General features: G+C 37.2%; 1 protein-coding gene across 4 annotated transcripts in view; it reads left to right on the top strand.

Moving 5' to 3' along the window:
* DMD (dystrophin) overlaps positions 1-17,553 on the top strand; it is a 1,834,617-nt gene that overhangs the window by 700,397 nt on the left and 1,116,667 nt on the right. The gene's annotated exons all lie outside the window — the stretch shown is intronic.

The following is a 17,553-nucleotide window of genomic DNA, read 5'->3' as shown; positions in this document are numbered from 1 at the left end:
TATATTGTTTTCTTTTCAAATTTTAGGTTAAAAGTTATGGAGTCCTAATGATTTAAATTTAAAACAGTTTTAAAGATTCGTAGTGTCAGTACAGTCTTCTTTATTCTAAGAGAAAATAGAATCATGTTTAATAATTATCTCGAACCTCCCTAATGACTCTCTTACCTATCCATTTTGAAATATCCTTACTTCTATTTTAGTTCTTCTTTTACTACAGTGGGTTTCTAAACTGGTACTTATAGCAGAAATCTCACTTATTTCTAATAATCATTCCCATTTTATCCCCAGTTATTTTTCATCCAGAATTGTTTTTCTGACGTGTAAGAACTTCAGTACTGGAATCTCATTCTCCTTACTATAAAGTACAGACACTTAATTGGACATTTAAGGCCTTCACATGACCCTTGTTTTTTTTGTTCAGCCTTCTTATCCATCCCTGCCTGTCCTACAACATCTCCAAATTCTGTTCTAGCAATATGAAATTGATTTGAAGATTCCCAAAAATTATGTGTCCCCTCTGGCCTTTGTCTCCTACAGGTCTCACCTATGAGTTGATTATAAAATCTAGGAACTTAAATATTCTTTAGACATTTAGTGTAATATCAAATCAACATTCCATTTATGGATTTGCAAATATTGCCAGACTTGGTGGCAGTCCCTGCAGAGTACCTGCTCTGAAGTGACCTACTCCTAGAACTTACAACATAGCAATCAGTTTGTTTACTTTTCTGCCTACTACACAAGCTCTTTATTTTTTTTTTATTTTTTTAACATTTATTCATTTTTGAGAGTTAGAGAGCGACAGAGAGAAAGCAGGAGAAAGAGGGAGAAGCAGAATCCGCAGCAGGCTCCAGGCTCCGAGCTGTCAGCACAGGGACCAATGAGGGGCTCGATCGAACCCACAAACCATGAGATCGTGACATGAGCCGAAATTGGAGTCTTAACCAACTGAGCCACCCAATTGCCCCACCTTTTTTTTTTCTTTTCGTACAAGCTCCTTTAAAGACAAGAGCCGTATTTTATTTTGTGCAATATTCTCAGGGCTAATATGGTACATTTGACTCTTGAGCAATTCAGGTTTGACCTGAAAGGGTCCACTTGTTGTTTTTTTGTATAGGTAATTTTTTGATAAATACAATATAGGAATATGAATGTACTTTCTCTTCCTTATGATTTTTTAAATAATATCTTCTTTTCTGTAGTCTTATTTTGTTATAAGAATACAGTGTATAATACATAAATAAAATACATGTTAATAGATTGTGCTTGTTATCAGTAAGGCTTTCTGACGACATTAGGCTGTTAGTGGTTAAGTTTTGGGGGAGTCAAAAGTTGTATGTGGATTTTTGATTGCCCAGGGCATCAGCACCCCTAAGACCCACACCATTCAGTGGTCAACTATACTGAGTTTAAAGTGGATGTGTAGTGTGTCTGGATTCAAGCTTCCTCCCAGAAATCTGACACTGTTTCTCCCTGGATCATCTAATAGTTTATCTCAAAATACTGGAGAACATTTGATCCCAGGGAATCAGAAGCCAGTCTTGGTAAAACAAAAGAAACTCAATGACCCTGCATATACACTTGCAAAAGGCAAACTTAGCATGCCACCACAGTGCACCTTTTCTCGTTATCCCACTGTGAGTCATTATGAGCCTCTGCCAGCTACTGCAGTGAGGTCAATGCCATCCCTCTTTTTAGGGGTGTTCATTCGACTCTTGGGGTGTTCCTGTCTCTGTTCTTTTCTCTCTGTTTTCTCCTAGCCATCCAGATCAGCAACACCACCCCCTACGAACCATGGAAGGTTCTTGAGTAGCCAGCGCCTACTGTGATTTGTAGGCACCGACCACTCTTGCACTAAGGCAGAGGTGAAACGTTTTGCTTTTTGAAGCTTCTCTCCCATATTATATATGTCATATTTGGCCATTGAGCTAGGTATTCCCTTCCCACAGGCTCATACAAAGGTTTCCCTTTCACTTTACCTCCAACCATAGAGTTTCAAAGAAGCAGAAGCACTAATGCCAATCCACTAAGTGGGTAAACTGAAATCTCACCTGAAACCTAGGGTCTTTCCTATGTCTGGCAAAGGATAGAGTACCTCTAACCCTATTAGACTCATTCTTCTGTTATACCCAGTGGCTGGAATTAGTATCCTAATTTCTAACTTGCCATTTCTAGGAATTGGTCAGGAGCTCTTCACTTTCTTTTGACTTCTAGTCTAGTCTCAGGTAAAACTGTTTTAAGTCATTGCTTATGAGCACAGGCTCTAGAATCCAACCTGTTTTGGATTCCAGCCCTTGCTGCTGGCCAGCCATGGGCCCTTGAGCTAGTTCCTTTACTTGGTTTGATTTACAATTCCTCTCTATATAAAATGGGATACATATATTTTCTAAGCCATAGAGTTCTTATGAGGATTAAGTGACACATTGCATGGAGAGTGCTTAGTGGGTTGCTTATACATGATAATGACTCAATTAAGCTTGACAATTTTGATGATAAAAATGATGGCGGGGCGCCTGGGTGGCGCAGTCGGTTAAGCGTCCGACTTCAGCCAGGTCACGATCTTGCGGTCCGTGAGTTCGAGCCCCGCGTCGGGCTCTGGGCTGACGGCTTGGAGCCTGGAGCCTGTTTCTGATTCTGTGTCTCCCTCTCTCTGCCCCTCCCCCGTTCATGCTCTGTCTCTCTCTGTCCCAAAAATAAATAAACGTTGAAAAAAAAAAATTTAAAAAAAAAAATGATGGCATTTTGGCTTTGGTGGTCTTTATGCCTTCTAATTCATTCTTATATTTTTCCCATTTTCCTGAGCACCACATAGAGATTACTAAATTTAGTCCCTGCTTGAAGAACTCTCCATTCCTGGAGAGAAATTGGACAAACAGGCAGTAAAATATAGGCTAATAAATATGAGCTATGCCAGATGACTAGAATAGCATCCCTGGGGAGTGGAATAGGGACATCTTACTCAGAATCTGGAATAAAGCAAGGTGTATGGACCATTCAAGGTTCTGAGTCACAACTAACAGAAAGTGACTTTGGTTACCTTAGAATTATCTAATTTATTGGAAGCATATCAGGTAGCTCATGGAATCGATGGAAGGACCTGAAATCTAGGTTTAAAACTCATCAAGGTAGACCAGGAGAGGCTTACAGAAATACATCTAGCATCAAGTTACTAGATGAATGTGAATTCTAAACTGCTGGCATAGCCATGGTCCACTGGTGCACCAGAGGTACCATTGCCAATGGATATTGCTTGTGGCTATCCCTGCCAAAAAGTATCTAAATTATTACTTCTTTTCATGTCATTAACTTTAGAATTAAGGTTTCTTACAGAATCATCTGATACAGCAGAGGATGGATTTTTTTTTTCTCTAAAGGGCCAATTAGCAAATATCTTAGTCTTTGCAGGCCCTATAATCTCTTTTACAACTACACAAGTCTGCTGTTGTTGGGTGCAAGGAATCACAGATGATACATAACTTAATAGGCATGGCTTGTTCCAATAAAACTTTATTTGCAAAGATAAGTGGTTGAGGGGTGCTGGGGGCTTGGTCGCTTAAGCATCCGACTTTGACTCAAGTCATGATCTCACCTTTTCCTGAGTTTGAGCCCTGTGTCAGGCTCTGTGCACAGAGCCTGCTTGCGATTCTCTCTCTCTCTCTCTCTCTCTCTCTCTCTCTCTCTCTCTCTCCGTCCCTCTCTCTGCTCACACTCTCTCTGTCTCTCTCAAAATAAATAAATAATTTAAAAACATTAAAATGACAACGAAGGTAGTTGCTTGACCAGATTTTCCTGGTAGGCTTTAAATTGCTAACTCCTGTTGTAAAGCAAGCTTAGGTCATATAAGTAGGCTCTAACTGCCACGGGTAAGGGGAAATAAATAGCTGGAGTTTGGATTCCATTGTAGTGTTAGGTCATGTCTCCCACCAAGGCTCATACAAGGGTAGATTATTGAATCTTTGGAGAGATCAAAAACTATACATTCATAAATAAACACATTTCCCGTACAGCATTCATGTTGGGTCTCAACAAAAATGTCCTGAATCTTTTAATAAGCTAACCCTTGAGCCAGTAAGAAGGGCTATATTGGTATATTGTATGATAGTGTATTAGTCAACTATTGCCCTAATATAGTGGTATCAAGCACCCCAAAACTCAGTGACTTAAAACAAGCATTTATTCTCATGGCCATGTATAGTTTAAGTTGCCTGTGGTTTGGCTGAACTAGGCTGGGCCGAGCTGGGCAGCTGTTTCAAGCCGTGGGTTAGCTGAGGTAGGCTCCCGGATATGTGTTGGTTTAAGGTCAGCTACCTTTTTCTGGACCCAAAATGAAGGGTGGCATGCTTTTCTCCTGACAGATCACCAGAGCATGGACCAAATTTAACCTCCCTTGTAGGCTTATGCTGATGTTATGGAGCACTTGTGGCCTGTGTTGTCATTAAGTCCAGTCACATTCCTTTGGCCAAAGCGAGCCTGACATCAATAGAGTGGCAAAGTTGTCTCTTCCTACAGTGGAAGGGGAAGAGGAGTGAACATTTGCTAGACAATAATCCAAACTATTGTTGATAGTTAATAATTAATAATAAAGAGATTTTTACAGCTAGAAACGCCCTTAGTGATTCTGTCCTGCTTCATTGTTTTACCGGGAGACTAAATTACAGAGATGTTAAATGGCTTGCCCAAACACATTAAATAGCACATCTGCATATTTCCATTTCACCAGAATGTTTAGCTCTAATAGATTTGCGTAGTTTACACTCACAATAAGTTACAAATATGGGAAAATGCATTAGACTCTTTGCATTCCTTAGGCAAAGGTTTTGAGACCATCATTAATCACCAAATTCATGAATGCTATAATGGCAAAACTCAACTTTATTAAATGTCCTAAAGTAAAACAGACATTACTTTTTAGGTGACGGCAAGTAGAGAATTAAAAGCCAGAGTGATTTGTGACTGCTCACTCATTATCTAAGAGAGCTGCTTTCATACCTTCTCTTCTGGCAAATAGAATTTCATCATGTGTCTCAATAAAGTTTCACATCTCCAAAATACTGAAAGTGACTTTTTTTTTTCCTGTGGAAACACAAATACTAAACACAATAAATATTTACCTCATGAATCTCATGTATCTGTATACCTATCCATGTATATGGATATATATACATATATATATATATATATATATATATATATAATCTTTGAAAACGATATATATATATATATATATATATATATATATATATATAAAATAAGCATTTAACTTTATGGGAAATTAATATTGCTGCTAAATTCTGTTTTCATCTAATTCTTGGTGGATACTGACTACTTATGAAATATATCTACAGGAAACATGTGAAAAGAAAGAAATAATTCACCTAAGATCCACCTTGTATTAGAGAAATACATTCCTTTCTTTCTTTCAACAAATACTTAAGGAGTGCCAGGTACTCTGTTGTCTTTACTTTCTTTCTGATACCATGTTTAATATCCCTCAAACCATTAATGAATTTGCCCCATTTTCAGGAAATTACTCCCCAAACCTAAGAGGATAGCACAGTTCAAATGAGATAATAAAAATGAAAGCAGTTTCTAGACTACAAATTGCTGTACAGCCATAAGATGGCATTATTGTGTAGCAACACAGTTCTCATCTGACATCAAGTAAGTGGCTTTTAAAAATCGGTATTTCTCCATGGAATCCCATTTAGTCAGATACTTTGGGATGGCTCACCCATACATGTAAGTAGTTAAATTCAAGGTGATTCTGAGCTTTAGATCTGATGTAAAGAGGACATGAGAGTAAAGTAGTGATTCTTATAATACTGAATTTTTAGAGCAAAAAAAAAGCGTAAAAACTTGGGGACAGCAGAGTGAGGACATTTGAAAAATCAAATTCTATTATCAGTGATATTTCATAAAGTAAGTAATGAAAAATAATGCTGCAGAAAAGAATCCAGAGGCAAAAGAATACATATTGTATGAGTCCATTTTTGTAAAACTCAAAAATGGGCATTTGGAGGTTAAAGGTCAAATACGGTGTCCTTTGTTGAAGAGTAGTAATTAACAAGGGCAGGAGCAGATTTTGGAGTCCTGAGTGATGGTTCATCTCTTTATCTGGATGTTGTTTGTATTGATATGTTTTTATTAAGGAAGTTTATGAAACTATGAATTTGTGATTTGTACGCTTTTCTGCATGTATGCTATACTTGAATGAATTTTACACTTAAAATTTTAAAATAATCAATAAATACTTTCTTAAGTACAGGAAAGACCTAATCCCAAATTTTTTTTTAAATGTGTAGCTTACAGAAATGCATATTACATGGTTATACTTTTGGCATTTCACCGTGGACCCCTGAACACTTTATAATTGACCAGTACCTCCTCCCAGATAATTATGTGGGCACTACTGTTCTAGAGAAAGTTTTTCCAAATTTACCACCATCATGCTGGGATCACAGTGCCACATGTCAACAGGATGCTGGGGGATGGACAGCAGGAAGCTGCTTCCCCAGGGATTTCTCCTTTGTTTAGCTCCTTTATTGCCAAGACCACAGTGTTGAAGCACTCACAGACTCTTGCTGCCATTTGTACTGCATGAAGGAAAGTGAGACAATGAAAGAAATGAAAGGGGAGAAAATAGGAATAGAAACGAAAGAAATCTGATTTGAAGAGAAAGTGCCTTAATCATCTCTGTATTCAGACTAGGGAATGAGCATGTAATTCTGCAAGCCCACTCCTTTTTTTTTTTAACATTTATTTATTTTTGAGAGAGAGAAAGAGGGAGAGAGCATGAGTAGGGAAGGGGCAGAGAGCGAGGGGGAGACCCAGAATCCGAAGCAGGCTCCAAGCTCTGAGCTGTCGGCACAGATCCCCACGCAAGGCTTGAACCCGTGAACTGCAAGATCATGACCTGAGCCGAAGTCGGACCGACTGAGCTACGCGGGCACCTCAAGCCCACGCCTAACACAACTTTCTTAAAAGCTTTTGCTCTCTCACTTGTAATTTTTCCACCAAGACATTCAGTAAATAGTTTTCTCTCATGTCAAGGTGAGGTAAATAACCCCTACACCACTTACAGACGGAAAGAATAATATACTAATCCTCATGTCATCACCATACAATTTTATCCTCTAAAGTGGAAGCTAGAGGGACAGATGCATAATCTGGGAGCTTTTCCAGAATTGTTTGTTCCTAAATGAGACATTCAGCTCTAGCCGCATTAGCAGCCTCTTCTATTTGTCACAGTGCCATATGTAGTTGGGAAGATACATGAGAAGCACACACAGAATCCTGACAACTCAGGAAAGATTAACATTGCAGTCTTAGAATTGGTCTCCACCAAATGTGAAGATTTTCATGCAAGATGGAATCTTCATATCTGTCCTGTCTGCCTCCCCCACCCAGGTATATGTATATGTGCCAGTGCATTATTTGACTCTTAGTCTTTGAACTTGGGCGAATTAAGGGGAGATTAAAAAAAAAAACAGTTCTGAACATGGGAAAGTCTTTTTATATCTCATTCCAGAATCAATGTTGTACCAACCAGGGAAAGGATTCTCATGCATTCATTCATGGGACTGATATAGAAGATGTGTTAAATTGAAGAAATGAAACTTTCTTTTTGTATCCCACTTTCTTTTTTCACTGTTGAGACTATGACTTAAGGGGAAGGTTTCTGTTTTGGTTCTCCAAATCAAGATCTTTTTTAAAAAAATCCTTATTTATTAAGTCATTGATTTGATAGAATTCATTTTTAAAAGTTAGTTACCTATATAAAAAATATCACATCATTTATGTCCACAGATGTATCAGGAAATATAGACACATGGGCACATTTACCAGTTTACCCAAACACTTGAGAAGTATCTTAAAATAGTTTAAAGTTTATGGTTAACCTTCAAGTTTTCCCCAGTTAAGTATCCTATTCATTATCTGTTCACCTACATTTGTCTGTATTAATTGTTCTGATTTATTTTATTGGTTCCTGGGCATCAGAAATCACATCAGTTTTGCTTGCTTCTATGATGTCCAGTACAGCACATGTGGTCAATAAATACCCTTTGATGATAATGATGGTGATGATGATGATGACGATGATGATGAAAGCTATAATCTGACAGTACTGACATTTCATACACACCAAACATAAATCATCAAAACTTTCAGAAAGGCAAATGTCTTACTAACCTGCCATCTTTTGTGACCGCCCTTCACCACACTTCACCTCTACACTATCTGCTCTGCCCTATCTGCTTTCTGTTGCGTATTTCCATTTTGGGTCTCCCCCCTCCTGCACATTACCTTCTATTTTATGCTCCTCTGTTCAAATGCTCATATTTCTGCCCAGGCTCTGTATAGTCTAGACTAATCCCTACCTATTATGAACATCTTTCGCTGGCCAGTTGTTGCACTTTGCACACCACTGAGAGGGCAATTGTGAGCCAAACAGAGGAGTTTTTGTTTCCACCCAGCAGCCCAAAATGAAGCATATGATTTGACTGCTGATTCCAATTACATGTAGGTTTTACCACCAGAGGGAAAGCTTTAAACCACAAAAGACTAATCCCATATAGTTGGTGTTAGGAGGTATTTAATGTTAATGTATTGACTACCTAACAATCTCATTAAAACAAACCAATTATCAACAAACAATGTGCTTCTCTCATAATTGTTATTTTTTAAATTCTGTTTAAAACATGAATCATTCAGTACGGTGTACCATTTGAATTGGATATTGGATACCTAAACTAGCCCTATATTTTTATTTCCTTTTGTTGAAGTTTTATTTAAATTCCAGTTAACATATAGTGTATTATTTCCTTGTTTACTTTTAATTTCTTCTGAATTCTTCATTGTTGAGAATAGCTGGTGAAGGAATTGAATGGAGGGGGTCTGTTGTATTTATTTAATGAAAGGGCTTTTTGAAATGCATTAAATAAAAGTTTGTTTCTACCTATCAGCTTATCTTCTGTATGTTCCTCTTGCTATTTCAAAGCATTCAAGAGTTGCAGAGTGATTTGCTTTTTATGATAGCCATTTCATACAGGATCATTTGCCTTATATCTTCAGCATTTTCAGATTCTTATAAATCTTTACAGTTCACATAGAGGTTAGTTTAAAACTTGCTTCAAATAAGAAATTGACTAGATATAAAATTCATATAATCTTAGAGTTAACCATAGATCAATATCCTGAATCTTTTTCTCGAAGTAATTGAACATTTTTGTTTCCCAGGATAGCTGTATACACACATTTCCATTCTTCACCATAGATGATTCGATTTCTTCAGGGCACAGGGGCTATAGTTTGCTTGTTTGTTATCTAAATAAACCTGTATTTTCATTATTGTCAAAGGGAAAAGGCTCTAATACAGAAACCAATCTTATGCCTGTAGGACTAGCCTCATTTGGGAAATAATGCCACTATTTAACTTTACTCACTGTATGTTTCTTGGTTTTGTCATATCGAAAATTTCCCTTCTCTAAATATACACTTTCCCCTCTAAATGGAATAGACAAGTTTTGGAAGAAAGCGAAACTGTGCTAAATGTAATCTTTCCAGAAATTCTCTTTATCAGTTAGAGTTTGTTTTGGTTGCACTACAATGGAAGCATATTTCTCTCTCCTTAAAAATGGAGGAGTATGCAGTCAAGGCAGGTATAATAGCTCTGCTCATTCCTCCTTTCTGCCCAGCTATCCTTATATGGGGGCAATCATTCACATGTCGCAAGATGGAACTCCCACCACATCTGCATTCAAAGAGGCAAGAAGGGAGGAGGGGAAAAGTGTCAAAGTGTGCATATTAAATGTCTTCTAGTGAAATTTCCTGGGACTGCATTGTTTTACACATACTCCATTGGCTAGAAGTCAGTCACGTGACTACACCTAAGCTGCAGGGGTGGGTGGGAAATGTTATATTTATTCTTGAATGCTGTGTGCTCTGTCACAAAGTGTACTTTTATGGAAAAACAGAATGGATATTGGAAGAGAACTAACAATCTTCAATGTATTCTTAGAAAAAGTGTATTTTGTCTTGTATTTTAAGCAGTCCTAAGAAATACATAAAAAAGGTAGCTAAGACTAGAGTTAATCTCCTTCCTCTCCCCTTTCGTCCTTTTATGAACTCTGATTCAGGTAACATCTCACTCTGGCTTCCTGAATTCTGCTAATATAAAAGTAGAAGTTTTCCATCATTGCCCAACACCAGCCTGTTCTGGCCCTCCATGTTCTCAAAACATTTTCTTATTAATCAATTTTTGTCTCACATTTTCCCCTCTTCCCATCAAAACCAATGCTTAGCCAAGAAGAGAGATGGTAACTTAATTGCCAGAGTGCTCCTGGGTTATATATTCCCTACGTATGTTGACTAAATTTGGGTCATTGGTAAATTATAGCAGGTTAGATCACTAGCACCGAGAATAACCATTAAACAATAAGGATGTAAGACCAAAGCAGAAATTAAAGACAGTGAACTGAAATTTCAGGACATTACCTTTTCTGGACATGGGAGCTGGGCCTTGCATAAGATTAAAGATCTTTTTACAGACGAGGAGCTCGAGATGTAGAGGGCACAAATAACTGCCTCAAGCGTACATAGGAAGAATATGGCAGAACGTGTATTTTGACTCAGGTTATGAACTCTTGTCTTCTGCGCTCCTTCTCTTTTATGCATTTCACAGAGGATTTCTTGTGCTCAACAATTGTGTTCTCTCTTCCAGATGTCATTATTCAGTAGCAGCAACAGGGATAGATATAAAAATGTATAAAAATTCTTGTGCCTGAAACCACAGTGTCTTAAAGCAGTGTTTAATATTTGGAAGGCAGTATCTTCATGTTCAGTATCTCTAGAGAAATAGATTGTGATTCTATAAGTTGCTTGGCAAAGTCAAGTGATAAAGGATCTTCTCAAGTGCTTGAGGGACACTGCCTTTTTTTTATTTTTTTTTATTTTTTTGCAGCCAAAGCCCTACACTTCATTCATGACCATGTGCAAATATTACCATTTGGAATACTTTGCTGGTCTCAATTATTCCAGTTTCTGTGTTCCTAGAACTCTGTTTAAGTAGCTCTCTTATAGGTGCTTATCATGAATGTAAATGTCTTACATCACTGTGTGCAACTCTGTACCATCCAACAGAGTTTTTGTTTCTATACAGTAAAAACTCTGCCATACACCTCCTATCACGCCCAAGCCAAACACATTATACTTCTATGATAGCTGCTCAATACATAGTCATTTTTTGTAAGTGAGGAGTCCTTAAATGTAAACGATAAACTGCTCACTCAAAAGTTGCAATATTTTAGAATGAATAAGGTTCTTGTTTCTTTGGTTAAGAAGAATTTCATTCCCATTATAGTTTATTCAATAAAATATTTCTGTAGGGTAAATTTCCTCATATTTGCTTTCAGTTCTCCATAATAATACTGTATTAGGACTTTGAAGGGTGGATAGCAATATATGAATAATATGAGATCTCAATATGTTCTTTATGGTATTTGAGAGAAATGAACAGTCTCTCCTAAAGAAAAATATACCCATTAGTCACTAAAGTCAATGTATCCTCCTGATAGAAGTCAGCAAACTTTTTGTGAGCTGTCTTACTTGTTTTTAAGTTCTGCTCTTCTGCGGGTGGGGAGGGAGGACAGAATTTGTTGCCATTAAAAAATTCTGACACATTAAAAATCTGTTTGCTCTGTGAGAAATGCAAATTTTTGCCTATAAGGCGATTTTCACAAGAATTATTTTCTTATTAGTTTTAGTTTATCCATGGACTGTCTCAAAGTCCTCTTGAAAAACCTCAGTTTCCTCAAGGGAAAACTGCCTAGTACAAGCTAAAACAATGGTTTTTGAGAGATTTCTGCGTGAAACAACACATTTTAAAATATTCTATGTGGTTTCCTAAAATGGATAGATACTTAGAAAAATAAATAACAGTTTATATGGACATTTTCAAAATTCTCAATATTTAAATAATTTGTATATTTGAGTAAATGTAAGCTGTATTTTTTTTTTCAAAAAAGATGAATTTTATGTACCTTCTCCTGAATTTCTTGCTTGTTTTATTGCTTTTTTTCATTTCTGTCATGTGTGCTTCTCTAATATTCAAAGATAACAGTAGAAACTAAGGATTGTCATTCCATGCCCTTTGTTTTAAGGTAATCCTTAGATAATCAGAGATATAATTCTATAATCTTTATGGGTACCTTCCATAAAGTAGTAGCTTCGTGATTAGGACATAGATACCAACTCTTGTATTTGTCCCATGTCCTTTTTCCCCACCTTACAATAATTTAGAAGGAACCCAGGGTAGCTGTCCACTGGGGCCTTGCCAAAGTTTGCCAGTATTAGTCAGTTGCTGTGACAATAATTCTGTCTAACAAACACACCCAGAATTAACAATAAATCATTATTTTCATGCTTACAGGGCTGCTTTGAGTCAACCCTACTTCAGCCTGTGGGATTGTAGGTTGAATGAGTAGATCCGATCCACTCGTTTCATTCTGGGGCCCAGGCTGGAAGGGCAGAAGATACTTGGGGCATATTCTTCCAGGGCAGAGTTCAGAACTGTCAAAATGGCAAGCAGAACCATATGATTTTCTAAAGACCTTGACTTAGAACTGACACACTGTCTCTTCTCTGCACATCCAATGGTCCGATCAAGTCTCATGGCAAGCCCAAACCTAGAAGTAGGGGAATATACATTGCTCACCATGAAGCCATGCCAAGAGTGAGGATACATAATACTACTACAGAATAGAATTGGGGGAGAAGCCGGCAGAATAGAATTGGGAATAACAATTTAAAATACTATACTACCTTTGTAGAATATAACTTTCTGGGGAAACCCAACCGACAGCCTACAATCAACTTGTTGATTCCAGTTGAACATGTATCCTGAATCCATTTTTTCACAGGTTTTATCTCTAATCCAGGGTGTTGGAGGTTTTTCTATTTTACAAAAACAAAAACAAAACAAAACAACAACGATAAAAAACACCTCCTGTAATATTATGATGTAGAAATTTAAAGACCCTTTAAAAATAGAATACTGAAACAAACTTGGAGTCACAGTTTTATTTACCAACTTGAGAGTCTCCTTGTGCTTCGGCACACTTGGTAGTTGGATTTCCAAATAGCATCATGACTTTCCATACCCAGCTGTCTGCTGCTTGAAACTACCATAAGCTGACTATCACGGCTCAGAGTATAGCCTTGAAGAAGGCCATCTGGTTTATGTCTCTTGGCAAAATTTGTTTAAAAACAAGCAGCTGCATGACAAAGTAAGAAGGAGTCTCTGTCTAGCTGTGGTAAATAAGGAGGTTTGCAATGCACATAATAAAGTATTTTGTAATGCAAGCCGACATTTCGACAAGGGAAGCATGCTTTTCTCACAAATAAAAGAAAAAGCCACAGAATTCAACTGCAAGGAAGGGACTCTATCAAATTTATATTTGATATAAAATATATTTGATGTTTATATGGGTTAATATTGTGTGAAAAATAAGCCTATTTGGGATTAGATACACCTTCCTGTTAATAACTAGTTTTGTATACTTACATAGAATCCAATGCTTGGAAATTATTCTTTAATTAAATTAGAATTCAAATTTCCTAAAGACCTATCCTTTGAACCCTAACATTAGTTGGTATTTAATGATTTATTGAATATTCTCTCTTCCTTTCTACTCTGCCTCTGTGTATCCCATTACACTCACCCTGTCTCAAAAAGCGTACAGGCTACATATTTTTTTGAAAGCATGAATTGATTTTCCGGTTCATTTTTTTTACCCGTTAGTCTATCTATGGGGTCAGAATGGTTAAGGATTGGTTTTGGTGTTAATAAAACTTTTGAGGTTAAGAGTGATGGTTTGGTGGTACAGCCACTCTGGAAAACAGTGTGGCGGTTCCTCCAAAAATTAACAATAGATCTACCCTATGACCCAGCAATAGCACTGCTAGGAATTTACCCAAGGGATACAAGAGTACTGATGCATAGGAGCACTTGTACCCCAATGTTAATAGCAGCACTTTCAACAATAGCCAAACAATGGAAAGAGCCTAGATGTCCATCAACTGACAAATGGATTAAGAAGTTGTGGTTTATATATACAATGGAATACTACTTGGCAATGAGAAAGAATGAAATCTGGCCATTTGTAGCAACGTGGATAGAACTGGAGGGTATTATGCAACGTGAAAGACGTCAGGCAGAGAAAGACAGATACCATATGTTTTCATCCATGTGTGGATCCTGAGAAACTTAGCAGAAGACCATGGGGGAGGTGATGGGGGGAAAAAGTTATAGAGAGGGAGGGAGGCAAACCATAAGAGACTCTTAAATACTGATAACAGACTGAGGGTTGACGTGGGGTTGGGGAGAGGGGAAAGTGGGTGACGGGCATTGAGGAGGGCACCTGTTGGGATGAGCACTGGGTGTTGTACGGAAACCAATTTGACAATAAATTTCATATTAAAAAATAATTTAAAAAAAGAATAATAGTAGCAAACATCTATTTAAATATAATCATTCAAGTTCTAAAAAAAAGAGTGCCGGTTTGGGTTGCTCCAAGGGGAGAGAAAGTAGCCTATATTGAGTATGAGCAAGCCAGCCACTGCTGTGGGGGACTGGAGCTTATTTACATGGAGAGAGGTCGGGAAGGCATAAAACAGGTGGATCTCATTCACTTCTGGCAAAGGGCATGAGAACCGTGATGTTTATGCCTGGCTCTTCTTAGTCGTTTTTAAGGTCTGCTCACTGTGTCCTGCATTCGTATGTAGTGTGTTCTCTGCTTCAAAAAGCCCTCAGACTAACACATAGAGTTATGAGCTAGATTATCCATTGGCCAGGTGACACTGGTGTGTCGAGAGAGTGGGTGAAGCTCCATCAGGATCTGCTACACTGTGGGGGGCAGCGGGGGGACATTATTCCACTAAATAAGGCTCACTGCCCTTACTTACCTGGCTGTTCACTCTTCTGCTTATTTGTGCTGCTTTTCTGATTCCTGCAGTTCTCTGAATGGTGCCTTATCCTAAGCTTTTGCATTCTGCTCCTTGTGTCTGTACTTGTCATGCTTCCTCATTCACTTGTTTACCATTTTGCTGATGTTTACCTTTGTCATGTCTATGTACTTAACTGCGGTTAGGTCTTTGAATCATTGAGTTTTGCATTAAAATTTTCCCAAGGACCTAGACACAGTTTGGCTTTTCTTTCAGTGGGACTCATATACTAGTTAGAGACACAATTAGAACTAGAAATTAAATGTCAGACATAGTCCTGCTTAAGTCAAATTTCTTGAGTGGCATAAAACACTTGAGTTTGTGGTTTTCTATCACCAATAAAGAATTATTTGGGGGATTTCAAAAAAGAATTAATCTAGTAAAATTGGATTTGCATGCCCAGTTTATTCCAAGTCTTCTGGAAGTTATCTAACAGTGTTGTTTCTAGCCTCAAAGGAAAAGTTAAAATCATGCCTACTTTTTTAAGGTTGCAGAATTCTTGAAGGCTTCTCTTACTTGTTTGGGTAAGCAGACCACGTTCATGGTGTTGGTTCGACGTTCTTTACTCGTTCTCACATTTTCAAAGTTAAAGTCCTGGAAGATGAAAAACACAATTCTTTGGGTGTCTCTAGAGAAGCCAAGAAGAAATTGGCTCTTGCTAGAGCTGAATGAAGACAAATTTTACTCATTAGTTAATTTTACCTCATGATCAGAATTCTTTGCCACATGAAAATCGTTTGGGTTATGAGTGGTAACCTGAAGAATAATGAGAATGATTAGAGATCTAGAAGACTTGACTAGATGACAGAAAAAGAAAGAGCAAAACTTGAAATACAGAAAGAAGAGAGTTTCAGGGAGACATGAACAAGGCTTGAAGTATTTTAAGGCTGAAGAAAACAGAAAATAAGTGTAGTTAAGTGTAAATCCTTCCTTTATGGGGAAGAAAGAGGACTGCAAATTTTGTGTAAATTGTTTTGTTTTGTTTCTTTAATAGGGAAATACCGGTGGAAAATCTGGGGAATTAGGAAAGCTAGACCTTTATAACTATTGTTTCAGAGGTCACAAAGGAAATTACATTGTAGATTGAGTTTAAAAGCATTGGAATTACTTCCAGTCCCATTTTTTCAGGATTCTGTGCATAGCAATAAAATAGATCACAGCATACCTCAAGGGGAGCTTTTCAGTTTTCACTAGTCTCAACATGACTACTTCATGGACCCTTTGATTTTGGTGACTGAAATCATTCATGAAAGGTACAATTATTGTATTATAATAATTTAATAATTATTTTTATACAACCATTTATTGGCAGTAGAGGGCTTTGTGTCTTCTTGAAGTCATAGCACAAAGCAAGGTCCTAAGAAATATATCTTATATGAAGGCTACCCTTATCACTCTTATCAATGGCCATAAAATCAGATTCTTTATCTATGCAATGCTTCATTATTTCTGCTTTTGTATCAAAGCATCATAGTCTTAAGTGATGTCTTTTATCAGTTACATTTTCCAAAAACTGTTTTATAGGGAATAACTGTGAATATTAGAAAATACAATAAACATGAAATGTTTTTCATGAAACAGCTCTCTAAATGATTTTCATGATAACATTTCTTCCCATGATGTCTGAATCTTTGTATCAAAGTCTGCAAATGGACAGAACTTAAAACACTTATCTCACAAATGTTCTCCTATTATTGAGATAATGGAATTGGAGGCAAAAAGGCAAAAGAAAAGGCATTTTGGCTTTAGTAAGTAAACTCAGAAAGTAAAATGTACTGATTTTACTTCCTTTTTTACATACATGGATTGTTTTCTACATTAAAGAAATCTATAGACTGGATTTTCATTCACTTTTACACTGCTGAAAGCAGTGGTCTCTTAGACTGTATGATGATAGTTTGGAAGAGAGCTTCATTTACTTTTTTTCCTTTAATGTCAAATATATGACATAATTTCTGAAATGAATACCTAAGGGATCGAAGAGAGTGAATAAAAGGGCAAGGGAGAACTATTTTGGTTAACGTGACTTGTTTTTCTGTGTCTATCATTAGATGGAAGTCTTGTCTTACCGTTCCACATCCTGGACGGACTTCCTGTAGGGGGAATTTTTCTTTCTTTCATTTGTCTCTCAGGGTGAAGACATGTGTTTCGTGTTACTAGATAGTGAAAATCAGTTGAGGTCTTCATGCAAAATGTTCTCTTTTCATACTAAGGAAAGAACTCTTTTGGCAATTCCATTTAGTGAAATGTGACCCCCGGAAAGTTAGCATATAGTTAATTCCATTTATGTTAATGGTGTCACTTTAATAAATTTACAAAATAGGAGACCGAATTTTGCCAAGTTCCTGACAGTAACGGTAGTAAAATGTAATTTCTATTGGCATGTGTTCACATTATTTTGACATGGTGGATGGATCTAGTAAGATTGATAACAAAATGTGCCTTCGTGTACTAAAATTTAATGACAGTTATTCTTCCAAAGCATGACAGTGTCCCTAATAGCTGACATTCTGCAAAAGATTATCTGTTTTCACATGCCAAGTGTTCACCCTA

This window comes from Lynx canadensis, chromosome X (assembly GCF_007474595.2).
Source record: "Lynx canadensis isolate LIC74 chromosome X, mLynCan4.pri.v2, whole genome shotgun sequence".
NCBI lineage: Eukaryota > Metazoa > Chordata > Mammalia > Carnivora > Felidae > Lynx > Lynx canadensis.
Note: the sequence above shows the minus strand (reverse complement) of the source record. Positions and strands in the feature narration are given on the sequence as shown.